Below are 14,788 nucleotides of genomic sequence, written 5' to 3' on the forward strand. Positions count from 1 at the left end.
ATCTCTATTTTGACAGAAAACAGGATAGAGGTTTGGAAGTTTGTCCAGTTGTCAGAAGGTGAAATGTATAAGGAAACATTGTAGGTTGTAAATAGTAGGGATTACACTGTTCAAGGATTTCTGGGGAAGAGTTGTGTCTTAGGGCATCTTTGGTATTTTAGTTTTTAGGGCGATATGTAGTCAGTCCATGAGTAAACTGTCCAGATTTCCACACCTATTTTACCTACTAGATTTTGCTCCATAGAAGATGACTCTAATTCTGGGATATGATAGAAGTCACTCTTCTTCTCTGGTGGCATTGATGATTTGGCTTAAATGTCAGAAATTGTATGAGTCAGCTGTCTTATATTTCCTGGCCCTCTGACTTTTAGGGTATAGAGCTTGTCCAACAGTGTTGGGAGATTTATAGGAAAATCTGATTTCCAAATTTTTAGTTGATTCACCTTATGACTATAGGAAGCAAAATACAAGATACCAAGGAATTCTTAGCATAACTTTACTGCGCACCCCAAACTTCATGGCACCCAGACTGTGCCCAATTACCCTTTGGAAACTTGTCAAGGGAAATGGATTTTAAGAATAAATTTAAGGGTCATCTGGGTGGCTCACCCAGATGCCTAGGTTAGGCATCTGACTCTTGATTCCAGCTCAGGTCATGAACTCATGGTTTGTGAGTTCAAGCCTGCATCAGGCTCCATGCTGATGGACAGCCTGCTAGGGATTCCCTGTCTCCCTGTCTCTCTGTCCCTCCCACGTGCTCTCTCTCTCTTTCTCAAAGTAAATAAATTAAAAAAAAAAAAGTTCAAGAATCTCATAATATTTTAAAAGTAATCTTATTAGTTTTTACTTAGGTATGTCTCACTATCAATAATCAACTTATCTATTAACATTTTAAAATTGTGTTATATTTTCATGTTTTAAAACATCACCTTTTATTTGATAAGTAAAATGCAGGTTTCTAAAATAAGATTTAGTAACATCTTCTGGATATGATTTTAGTCTGTTAAGAGAAATAAAGTAAATTGGAATGGTATACTTAGGCTAATTTCAAAGATTATTTTCTTTTCTCTTTGTCATGTTTAACCTGACAGCAAAAAAAATCAGCTAAGTTGTCTTGACCTTCCAAGTATTAATTGGAAATTTACTTCAAGGTTTCTCTACAAAAGTTTGGCTAAGAACATGTTTTAAACTTTAGTTTTTACTAATATTAAGGAATTTATGAATATGACTTCCCATGACATTGAGAAATTCAAATTTTCAAAATTCCAAAAAAGCATGAAACATATATCACATGAAATGGTAAGAAAACATGCTGGCTGAAAATAAAACTAACGCAAATTTTAGAGTTTACTTATTATTTTAGTTATTCAGAAGGAAAAAATATGCACTCCTCATTCTTAGAAAATAAGTCTTATATTTGTTGGATAATACTCAATATTAAATTTTGAAGTGGATTTTAGATTAATACAATTAGATGTTTTTTTTAAATTTTTTTTTTCAACATTTATTTATTTTTGGGACAGAGAGAGACAGAGCGTGAACAGGGGAGGGGCAGAGCGAGAGGGAGACACAGAATCGGAAACAGGCTCCAGGCTCTGAGCCATCAGCCCAGAGCCCGACGCGGGGCTCGAACTAAGGGACCGCGAGATCGTGACCTGGCTGAAGTCGGACGCTTAACCGACTGTGCCACCCAGGCGCCCCCAATTAGATGTTTTTATAAGGAAACAAGAACTGGGGGGCAGATTGCTCGACTGAGGGATGGTTAACAACAGAGCCTCTGGAGTAGACAGCCAAAGATGGAATCCCAGTTGCACCACCATGCTGGTGTTCAAGTCTACAAATGGATAATTATTTCATAAAGCTTTTGTAAGGATTAAAGGAATTAAAAAAAAACTAAGTGATAACAGTGGCTAACATACAGGAGAAAAGTAGTCTGCAAAATTGTTATAAGAATCATTCCCACCCACCACCACTTAAATACCTTCTCCTATTATGACCCTTGAAAGATAACAGCTTAGTTCAAATTGATAATATATATGAAAAACTAATGAGGCTACTTGTCTGTCTCTTGAAACAAATTAAATCCAAAGGGAATATTCCATTTTAAATAAATCTTAATGATGTATTTCAAAGAAGAAAAGATTCTGCTCTGTTAATATCTCCAAGAAATTTGACTGAATAGCTATTTTACAACTTAGCCTGTGTAGGAATGTTAATTTTAATTTTTAGAACTGTAGAAAATTATGAGACTATTCAAGCTTTATAAAATATTCATTATAAGACTTCTACATTGGCTGTTGAGGCTTTCTTAAGTTTTCATCGAACTGTTTCCCATTAAGCTATAGAAATGCCTGCATAAGCCTTAGATACATATGCATGTGAATGACAGAAATATAGCATGAATGTCAATTATTAAAACACTATGGTGATTGTAATCCATTTAAGTGTTTACTTCTAGTTATTAAGCATGCTTAATCATTCTTTGTTCTTTTATTTAGGGTCACTGTAACTATTGTCTCTACTTAATCTTCTCATAAATATTTCCAGCAGTGGGATGCCTGGGTGGCTCAGTCAGGTAAGCATCTGGCTCTTTATTTCAGCTCAGGTCATTATCTCATGGTCATGGGATTGCGCCCTGTGTTGGGCTCTGTGCTGAGTGTGGAGCCTGCTTGGGATTGTCTGTCTGTCTGTCTGTCTCTCTCTCTCTCTCTCTTTCTGCCCCTCTCCTGCTCACATGCATGCTTATGCTCTCTCTCTCTCTAAATACATACATACATACATACATATATACATAAACACATAAAAAAAGTTTCCAGCAGCAATATATTAAGTATAGTTTGCTAGTCACTCATTGAACCTGATGTTATTACTGATGATCAATACTCAGCCTGCACTAAACGTGGAGATTCATTTGTGAACATGTATTAAAACCAAATATCATGTTTATTTATTTTTCAATGTTTATTTATTTTGAGAGAGAGAGAGACAGAGAGAGCAAGCACATGAGCCGGGTAGGGACAGAGAGAGAGGAGAGAAAGAGAATCCCAAGCATAAGAGCCTGATGCCAGGCTGGATCTCACGAACTGTGAGATCATGATCTGAGCTGAAATCAAGAGTCAGATGTTTAACCAACTGAGCCACCCCAGTGCCCCTAAATCCAAATATCATTTAATAAAGGAATCTTTAAGGGATTATGGTTTAAAATTATTTTTAACGTTTATTTATTTTTGAGACAGAGACAGACAGAACATGAACGGGGGAGGGTCAGAGAGAGAGGGAGACACAGAATCCGAAACAGGCTCCAGGCTCTGAGCTGTCAGCACAGAGCCCGAAGCGGGGCTCGAACTCACGGACCGCGAGATCATGACCTGAGCCGAAGTCGGACGCCCAACCGACTGAGCCACCCAGGCGCCCCTAAGGGATTATGGTTTAAAATTGGATGAATATACTTTCTTTTACTAAGGACCATAATGAAAGTAAAAGGAAGAAAGAGATTCTACTTGTGTTCAAGTGCTCAACATTTTAGCAAACCTTTAATTTTATAAATTCAAACTGCCAAGAAATCTAGGCTGAGATATGATCTCTAGTTTAGTGGTTGAAGAGTTATTTCTTGACTGTGAGCAGTGACTTTGGTATTTGTTGTCCCTTTATAGCATAAGAAATATACAAAAATTCTCTAGCCTAGAGTCTATCATAATTTTTTCTCACATATTTCTACTTCAGAACTGGGGAAATAACCACAGAATAAGTTTGGGGGGTCTACTGTACGACTCCCAAAGTCGTACAGTACAGTCGTTTTCTTGTTGTGAGAAAAACCTGAGCTGTAAGTCCATTGGTCACCTCCACAAGCCCCTAGTCTCATGGGTGGACCACGAAGGCATTTTGGGTTTCCTGGAATAAAGTGTTGGTTCAGAGCCCGTGTACAAAAATCCCCTAAAGTCTGATGATTTCCTTTTTCCCAATGCACAGTCACCCTGGTAAAGGCCTGTAGAACTGTAGTATAGATTTATGTATCTTTCTTGGTGCTCTCTGAACTTCCTAGATATGTAGTTTGGTGTCTGGTATTAATTTTGCAAAGTTTTCTGATACTACTTCTTAGAATATTTCTTTTTCTTACCCTTTTTCTTACCCTTTTTCTTACCCTTTTTCTTACCCTTTTTGTATTCTAATTATGCATATGCTACATCCTTTGATATTGCCCCATAGTTATTTTCTGTTCTTTTTATTTTTATTATTCATTCTCTTTCTGTTGTAGTTTTTGACTTTGTATTGACCTGTATTCAACTTAACTGATATTTTTCTTGGCATGTTAAGTCAACTACTGAGTCTATCAAAGGTATTCTCCATTTCTGTTACTTTTTAAAAATATGTAACATTTTCTTTGTTTATTTCTTAGAGTTTCTAACTCTCTGCTTACACAATCAGTTCTTGAATGCTGTCTATGTTTTCCATTAGAACCTATAGTAATGCATCAATCACACTTATTTTAAATTCCCCAAATGATAATTCCATCAGCATCATATTTGAGTATTGTTCTGATGATTGCTTTTTCTTCATACTCTGCTTTTTCTTGCCTTTTGTAATGTCTTTTAAGTTGTTGTGCTTCTCTATAAGTTGATGTTTGGTAGGAGTTTGTGACTTACAGTTCTTTCAGCTGACATACACTGTTACCCTGGAGTTGCCTTGACAAGGTGGTGTAGTGTGTTCAGGAGGGTTGAGAACAGTGGGGAATGATCTCTAGTTTTGCAATTAGAATCCTCCAATCCTCCAAAGTTGCCCAGACTTCAGTGGTTCTATACTTTGAAACTGGCCTTAAGGAGTGTCTCTGATCCTCTCCCCTCTGCTCCCCTCTTATAGAGCTTTTATTTCCTCTTGCCTCATACTCCCTACCTATCCTGTCTACAGCTTTCCCAGTCCCTTTCCTTTGATCCACAGTCCCTATTGACAAGGTTTCTCTATCCTTGTAGGTTAGATAGGAAGCTTGGAGGGGACTTGAGTGGGAAGGAATTCCTATACACCTGCTGATATAAGTTTTCAGAACTGTGCTCTGATAAAATCCTTTATTCCTATAGAGTAGACGTGCTACAGAGAAGTTTCTAGGCATGTTTTACAATGGCTACTCTTCCCCTCCGATTGCCATAAGGGGATCTTTCTTGGATCCTCACTATGAGAACCTGGTGGGTTCTTTGAGCGAAAGCCCAAAAACATATGTGGTGGCCCCCTAGGAATTTCTCACTGTACTCTAATTCACACCCAGTCTCCAGCAATTCCTCAAATAAGCAGTTGCTGCTTCTCTCTGGATGTACTTCTCTCTCATATTTTGAGATGGGGGTTACCCTGCAACCTAAATTTGTTGATGAGCCCAAGAAAGTGCTATTTTCTTAGTTTTTCCAAACTTTCTTGCTGTAAAGACAAAGTCATAGTATCTAAGCTCTTTATCTATTCAATCTGATGCTGGAAGTACTTCCTCAATCTCTAAACTGTGGTTTAATACAGGGTTAATTCTTTGTTCTTTTCATCATTACCAACACATACTTCCTGGGGGAGCCCATTTATGCCATCATTACAAATGCTATCTAGATTCTAGAAATTCCTAAACATATAGTTTCATCACAAAATAACTCATGTGATGAAAACTCATAGATCCAAATACAAAATTAATTTTATATGGGTGTGTCATGTAGTCACCTCAAATTCAACACGTGTAAACCAGAGTATCTGAGTTACAAAATTTCCTTTTTTTAATTTTTTAAATGTTTATTCATTTTTTGATAGAGACAGAGCATGAGTGGGGAAGGGGCAGAGAGAGAGGGAGGCACAGAATCTGAAGCAGGCTCCAGGCTCTGAACTGACAGCACAGAGCTGGACCCGGGGCTGGAACTCACCAACTATGAGATCATGACCTGAGCTGAAGTCGGATGCTTAACCGACTGAGCTTAATCAGTATATGCCTGGCATCCTTTTCACACTGTTCAAACAGGGTAGATTCTTTCCCAGCTCAGCACAATTGCCCTTAAGCTAGTGATTCTTGAAACCGTCTGTCTTCCTTGTTAACATTGCTATCTCCATCCCCTCCTTCAAATCTCACCTCAGATATAACTTTCTCTGAGAGGCTATCCAAAATCTTCATATCTAAAGTAATTCAATTTCTCCAATCCCTCCTCAGTAATAAATGTCACATCACCCCATTTACCCACTTCATAAAACTTACCACAATTTGCATTTATGTTCTTTCCATATTTGCCTACCCGCATATTGCTTTGTTTTGCTCTATTATGATTTAAAATTCAAGAAAAAGTTACTGAATTAATAAGTATGTGAAAGAATTAATTTATGTAAAATCAAGATGAGAAATAACCTCACTTAAACCCTTTAATTTATAGGGTAAAAAACTGATGCTTAAAGTATTTAATGGATTTTATCAGAGGAAAAGAACAAATCGTTTTAGAGACACAACTACAAAGAAAGTCTACTACTAAACTGTTTTATGTCTGCACTCCTCCAGTATTTTTCTAACTTCGCATCATTGTAACTGACAATTTGTACTCAAGTGTCACTTTCCTGTCACTATAAGTCATACTTCCAAAATCTGTAATTTTACCTTTTACATATACGTTAGCAATGTTTTAGATTTTTCAGTATAACTCCATAGTACCTTGTTCATATTATAAAAAGTATTTTTGTGTATCATTTTATTTTATTAAACTAAAATTGTATGTTTTGTCTACTTACGTGTTGTTGACTGCCTTATATCACTGGCACAAACTTATCTCTTATGTTTTTCTTGCCCTTTGTTTTCCTCAAAACTGTCATCAATTTGCCCTTCGGTCTAATAATGGTTTGGGGGAAGGAGGCACTCGCTTAATATATAAGATGAAATCTAGATAATGGTCTGCACTACAGAAACTGAGATTGTGTGTACATACAATCCAGGAGGTGATTTGAATACACACTGCCATATTGGATAATTTTCTACTCCTTATACACAAAGGAGATCCATGATTGTAAAGCTACAATGGGTCAACTAAAGGAGTCACGTTCCTATTCCACTGAAGTTTTTTTGCATTATCTAAGAGCAGTTTTTCAGATGAGGGATGAAAAAGGCTCTTACTGGTATTTGGCATCTTGTAGAAAAAAAAAATCAATCAACCATATTCTGAGCTTGCTAATTAATAACAAACTTATTCTCTTAATAACAAACATACTGCATTTTGCTTCTTTAGTTTTCTTGCTTCTTTAGCTAGTCATGATTTATTGGATCCCTAAAGGAAGGCATTGTGCTAAATTCTTCTCTCTGCAATGTCTTTATGTATAAAACAGAGTTTGTTTTATTACTATAACTTGTAAATCACAAAACTGATAGTAGGAAGAAGTTCGATATTTTTTTTTACCATGTTTGAATGACTGTGTCAACCATTCGCCATGAGGTAATCTCTTTTCATGAACTTCATAACTCAAGTAATATCTCAGAAAAAAAAAGATCTGTCTAACTAGTTTGCTACTTCACATATATTATTAGAATAAATAACTTTAGGTTGCCTGATTAAGAGTATGGTTTTACTTTTTCATTGCTAGTGGATGCTTTTCATTCTTTCACCATTTGAATATCCTTTATGTGTTCACAGTGTTTTCCACTTTGCAAATTTCACCTCAAGAAAGAACCTATGCATTTGCTTTCCCAGAATACCATGCACTTATGACACAGGCATGCGATCTGTGTTCAGCCTACATGAGAGATTTCAGTTTCAAAGGGAGTGACATGAAGAAAGAGGTATCATTTGTGGTATCAGCTGAGGAAGAGTGGGGGTCAGAGACACATCAATTTACAGAAGGAGAGATACCCCATACCCAGTCTTGACAAAGCTGGTTCTATATGATCCTAAAAGAAGGCGGCTGGACTTATGAACTATTTGTACCACAGTTTCTGGCTATGCATTCTACAAACCTGATCCCCTGTACTTCCAAAGTTTCTCCACCCTACAGAATATCCTTTAATACATCTTTTTTTTTTTTTTTGCTGCTTTAAGTAGCCTAGAATAGTTGATTTTAAGTATGAACTTTGTTCATACTTGGTAAAAATTTTAGTCCTTTTTTTCCATACATACTAAGTAAAAAACATGGCTACAACTAAAGGGAGTTATCATTTGAGGAAAACAATAACATTTGCTACAGTATATATTAAACACATAAATTTCCTACACTACTTATAGGTTAATAAAATCTTTTGAAGTATATCAATTTCAAAATGCTAATTCCATTATTAATGTAACTATATCAAATTTAGGAATAGTACACAAAAGTAAAAAGTTACATGGATAATTTTCTATATATTAAAATGAAAAAATAGCAAATCCACAAGGTGACATAGTCAAGTAAAATGTTTTATTAGAAATATATGAAATTCATACCTTTTCTCAAAGGACTGAACAAAACTATTTTCTTATATAAATTCTTAACCTTTCATAATCAACAGAAAAGGGATTGACCTCAGTTTTATGTCAAGTCTCTGTTTCCACTTGGTGTTCAATTAATAGAACAAAATTGACCAGTCAGCCTCCCCCAAATTACATGCACATTTCATCCTTTTGTTATTTTCTAGAAAAACAAAAGGTAGTGTTTTAATTATTCTGTGCACATACTCAGTATGCACAAACTTAATGAAATTCGTAGAATTTGAACTCTAGCTTGAACTCTTTGGGATCATTTAATACAGTTGTTGAAATCTTTTTAAGTTAGAACTAATTTGCAGAACTTTCCTTTCACTTTCAATTTCAGTGACAGATCATCAAAATGCTTTGCTTCTTCTCTTAAAAAATATAGAACTAAACACGGGAAATTAGAGGACAATTTTCATTAGTAACATTTTTCTAAATATTAGCCTAAATTTTAAGCCAATGTTAAATCTTATTAGAAAATCTGGGGCACCTGGGTGGCTCAGTCAGTTAAGAGTCCAACTTCGGCACAGGTTGTGATCTCGGGGGTTCAAGCCCCTTGTCAGACTCTGTGCTGACAGACCAGAGCCTGAAGCCTGCTTCAGATTCTGTGTCTCCCGCTCTCTCTGCCCCTCCTCTGCTCATGCTCTGTCTGTCTCTCTCTCAAAAATAAACATTAAAAACATTACATTTATAAAAAAGAAAACATTAAATGAGTACCATTAAAAAGTTAATAAAAACAAATCTTTTTGTAAGTATATGAATGGGAGACCTCAGTAAAATCAATCACACTTAAAATGTATTTTCTATTTAAAATGATTACATGTTTATATTTTGAAAAAATATATAAAATTTTTTCCTGATGTACCTACATGGAATTTTATATAGCTTTCCAACTCAAACAGTGATACACATAAGTAAAATTTATTATTATGCTATATTTAAAATGGTGACTAGAGAACATATTTTTAAACAAATATAAAAATCTACTATAATTACATCAACATAATACTATTTATAGATTATTTAATATTTGAATAGAATTATGTTCAGAATTGTGTATAAAAGCAGATATTTTTCAAATTATCTGAAATTCAGGTCACTGTTATCAATTTTAAAGCTGAAAAAACAAATAGCGTTAAGTATGAAATACTTTTCTCAGGGAGGATATGAGGTAAGAGAAATGTAATTTGCATAACTGTGTAATAAAGGTTCTATTAGGAACTTTCCATCTAAAATTTTGTTTTCATAATTACCAACAATAATTGAGTTTCTCATAGTTACCTATGCACTCTTGTTCTTCAGCCTGCCATTTTAAATAAAATCTGACATAAAACTTACCCTAATATCCCCAAACAGAAATGAATGGTTTATCCTGTAACATGGCTTTGTCCATGAAGCTTGTCACATACGCTCTTTGAACTGAGTTATTTTGATATATGTTTTTCCAAGAGAATTATGTGTTTTCCACTAGCAATGTTTATATTTTCATGATAATAAGTAGCAGTATACCATCTAATTCTGTATATGAATAGCTAAGACCTGTGGGTTTCTATGAAGTTAATCCAGGAATAGCATTTTTCCCATCTTGTCTTCAGACTATACCTTGTTGCAATATTATTTCAGTGCTCATTTATTTGTACTTTCCAAAAGTCATTTTTATAAGCCACAAATAATTATGAAATTAAACACTAAAATGGTTAAAGGGACTACTTACTCACCCCAAAAAAATTTTTTTTTGACTATACAGTTTTCCATAACAGAAGATAACAAAAATCAATAAGCAAATAATTTAGTTAACAAATTGAATGCCAGTGGCAGATAAATGACTATTTCTAAGCTATACCAGAAGCACTGAAATACTCACCAAAAAAAAAAAAAAATACATAAAAGGAAAAACAAGAAAATATATAGAAAATTCATTAAACATCAAATTCAAATTACTGACTCATGAAAATATATTCAAAGTCACAAAGAGTCACAGAAATAAAATGAGGGTGATATTAGTCATAACCATCACACTGGGAATAAAATTGAAAAAGATAACTTAGTGAGTGTGGGAATGAAGGAATGTAGACACTCCTACCTATTGCTGGTGGACACTTAAATTGTAATACGTTTGCAAAAACAATCTGGCGCCATTTTTTAAAATACAATAAGCCCCACACATACACCTACACACCATGAATCCATTATCAGGGTATATTCATAGAAGTCAAGGACGCAACTATATGCTTACAATGATGCTTAATATGTGTTTTGGAATAATGGTTTAAAAAACAAAATGAAAATAAATGCCCATTAGGGGTGACTGTATCATAGCACAAACACATTATACACTGTAGATCTTATATTAAAACTCAAACAGTTGACTTACAGGATGAAGAATGGTTGAGTGAGAAAAGTAAGATCAAGAGACCTATAATCTAATCAATGCTGGGAATATTTTTGTGAAACTAACAACGATGAACTTCCTATGTGTGTTTGTGTGTATGTTGAAAATATAAGACACTCTAGATTCTATTTATGAAGTGCTAACAATAAATGCAATAAGCGGCTTATGTAATCAGAGAAGCTGCTACTAATTTTATGAGCCTGAATTCCCAAGTTGGTGCTTCACAAAAGCTCAGGTGTGAGCAGCTGTACCTTTTACAACTTTCTATATGATCTTCTATACCTGCAGCCAACAAAAAACCAGCCATTTTTAAAATATCACGCGAGAACCTCTTATGGTTAGTTTCCCATCTAGAACCCATTTGATAAATGTAGATTTCAGCTTTTCCTCTGGATCAAGAGTTATATGTGCATAGAAATGTCACCGAAGGAGTAAACAACATCCCTATGGGCGGCTCATCCATATGGGTGAGATGAACAGGAACTATAAATTGAGAATCAACAAAGAAGAAAGAAATGGAAAATAGAATAATATAGAAAAATATTTGCTCTAAGAAATCCAGTATAGGGGTGCCTGGGTGGCTCAGTCAATTAAGCATCCAACTTGGGCTCAAGTCATGATCTCATGGTTCGTGAGTTCGAGCCCTACATCAGGCTCTGTGCAGACAGCTCAGAGCCTGGAGCCTGCTTTGGATTCTGTGCCTCCCTCTCTCTCTGCCCTCCCCCACTTGCTCTCTTTCTCCCTGAAAATAAACATTAAGAAATCTAGTATACAGTTATGTAACATAATCTCATTTACCTAAAATCATTTATACACATATATGCATATACTCACAAATATACATATTATACACAAGATGTGTGTATTTAGACATACATGTGCTTGATAAATTTAATATATTTATTTTTTAATCAATAGAATTAGAATGAGTTTCAAGTATATCAAGTATATACTTTCAGGTGAAGCAAATGAATTTCAGAATAATGTCTAGAGTAAATTCTGTTTTTCAGAAAGAAATGTTTTGAAAAATAAAATTTGTATGTGTTATATGTTGCAGCTGTGTGTGTATATGTATGTATATATATATGTATATATATATAAATATTATATGTATATACATATAACTATTATATGTATATACATATATATATGTTATATGTATATACATAAATGTCATCTGTAATATGAAGCAGCCAGTATTAGTATTAGATGTCAAAGGAAATTCCATAAGTCTTATAACTTACAAACATATATAATACAAAGGCTCTGCCAGCATCAGTTGCTTCCCTTAATTAAATTTCTATTAAGTTCTAGTCCCCACTACTTTAGAAAAAATAAACTCCTTTGCGCTGAGGTAAACACACAGGATTTTTGTGTATATATATACATATATATATATATATATATATACACACACACACACACATATATATATACATGTATACACATACACACACACACACACACACACACACACACACACACACATATATATATAGTTAAAATTTCATGGAAAATGAGTAATTCTGACAGCCAAAATGGAAAGAAATAGACGATTTTACCAACAGCTAGGCTGGATTTATTTTGATTAGAAAACTGACAACAGAAGGCCTATTTAAACAGATGAAGGTTGAGCAGCTGAGTCAGGTTTCTTTAAGAGTTAATAATGCAGCAGCAACAACAAAATATAGATGAATCTCAGGAATGAAGCATCAAGGCAGCCATTACCATTTGCTCCAGTTTCAGAGAAAAAACGATATAATACAAATTTCTGCAAGGAAGCCAGTTCTGGTACCACATCCATGAATATGTTTGATCCAATGAAAAGTCACAAAAGAACTAGCACTGTATAAAGTTAGATATGACACAGAATGGAGTTGTTGTTAAAAATTATGACCTATATTTATATGTCTACATACATGTATTCGTATACACACACACACACACACACACACACACACACACACACACACACACGTATATATACTGAGAGATGGATTATGTTTTAAAGGAAATCTCTTGTATTGTTATAATTGTTATGGTCATTTTAGGTCAGCCATTACATTCATAGAGATGTCTGTGTGTGTCTGTATGTTTGTATACGTATGTGATTCCAGTTATCTTTTATTTTAAGGTAATTTCAAAAACAACCACTGAATAACACTTCTACAGTAGTATTATTTTACATAACCTGGTGTTGTATAAAGTTGAAATAAAAATCTTCCTAACTTCAGTTTCTATCTCAATTACCTAGTAATGCATCAGAAACCTTAACTTCACAAATTTTATTTTATTTAGAAATTCAAAAATATAAAATGATATTAAGAATAAAAATCTGAAGAATTTAAGAAAATGCAATCCTTTTCCATATCTATAGGAAAGAGAAAAGAAAAAAAAAAACACTACAAACTGGTCACAACCGAAAATCCAAGTGAGAGAAGCACTCTTATGGCTTTGTTGTTGCTTAAAATTATGTTAACTGCTATTAAGGTGCCAGTATTTTATATATGAAATGAAGATTAAAATATCTAGATAAGGCACTTCATGCACAGGAGTTATAAAATAGAGCTCATCTCAATATTTTTATGCTAATTTGAGTTCAGATAGAGTTCAAAAGAAAGTGATTTATGATCATGAAAGGATATTTGCCTCAGAAAGATTTTAAATAAGTTTTCCAGCCCAGGGAACTGCTGTTTATTAGATTAATGGTGAGTTTTGTGGCACTGAGTAAGCAAGCAGGTGGACGTTTACTTTTCTTGTTGACATTTAAAAAAAATGATAGTTCCTTGTGAAACTATTGAAAAATGACTGTTGAAACCAAGATATAAAACCATTTATATTCTTTTGTGGACTTTCTCTTATTATAGTCACTGGTTCTTTTTTTTAATCTGCCTTTCTGCATCTCAAAATACTATCAGCATTCATGATTTATTAATAATTCCCCAGTTATTATAAAGTTTTAAAATGAATTTAGCCATTAACGCACATATTAATGTATTATACATTAATTAATATTTCAAATTTGTCTTGTCTTTCTGATTTGATGTGCAAGTTGCAGTCTATAGATTGGATATAATCTCAAGAACACCTTAGGAATAGAAAATTCATGTAAGCATTGTTGATTCGCCTCAGAAAAGGAAGGGGGGAGGAGATAAAGTCAAAGGAAAAAAATAAATAATTATCCTTCCTAAGACTTTGGAAGAAATTAGGCATCAGCAAGGAAATAGATCTGGAGAGATGGCTAAGCATAAGAAATTATTAATATTATTAATAGTTTAAATAAATTAATAAAGATAAGGATGCTTTCTAGGCAACATCCATCCCTAAGGCACAAGAAGGCATTGTTCCATACTGAAATCATGCACAAATACATCTTAATAAAAAATGATATGTTGAATTTGATGAAGTACACTCCTTTTACTATATATTTTTATATATTATGGAGAAGACCTAAGGAAATTTGTGTTTCCATCACAAAGAGTTGAATACATTTCAGTATGAAATGTATAAAGCCGCCAAGTTTTTCCAATAAATATTCTACCATTTTCCCCTATATTCCTGTCAGAATATCACAGTGTTTTTCCATGATAACCAGCTCCTTTAACTGGACGTTTTTACATTTGATTCTACCCCAATATCTCCGGCGATTTGGGTTTCCTTTTATCTCAAATATATTCTAAGTTAAAACAAGGTAAGTCATGTAAAATAAGGCCACTGGGGAAGTTGTTTTCAGGGATCTTACTTGCAATCCAGGTTATAGAGCTGAGTGGGTTCTCTCACATCCTCCAATAGCATTTCTCACACTTTTGGTTCAAATTCAAATCTACTAACCAGTCTTCAGTGAATGACTAGGGAGGGAAGAGAGGAAGGTAAAGATTTAGGAAATAAGGAAATCAATTACTTGACATTTTTGTTATAAATTTGAAACCCATATAGAACTCCAAATAAAATTTTTTGTATA

General features: G+C 34.1%; 1 long non-coding RNA gene across 1 annotated transcript in view; it reads right to left on the minus strand.

Moving 5' to 3' along the window:
- Positions 1-14,788, minus strand: part of LOC123384597 — a 191,288-nt gene that overhangs the window by 27,337 nt on the left and 149,163 nt on the right. Inside the window, exon 2 of the long non-coding RNA XR_006595932.1 lies at positions 14,570-14,675. This is a non-coding gene — a long non-coding RNA (uncharacterized LOC123384597). The remainder of the gene's footprint in view (positions 1-14,569; positions 14,676-14,788) is intronic.

Source organism: Felis catus, chromosome A1 (genome assembly GCF_018350175.1).
Source record: "Felis catus isolate Fca126 chromosome A1, F.catus_Fca126_mat1.0, whole genome shotgun sequence".
Classification (NCBI taxonomy): Eukaryota; Metazoa; Chordata; class Mammalia; order Carnivora; family Felidae; genus Felis; species Felis catus.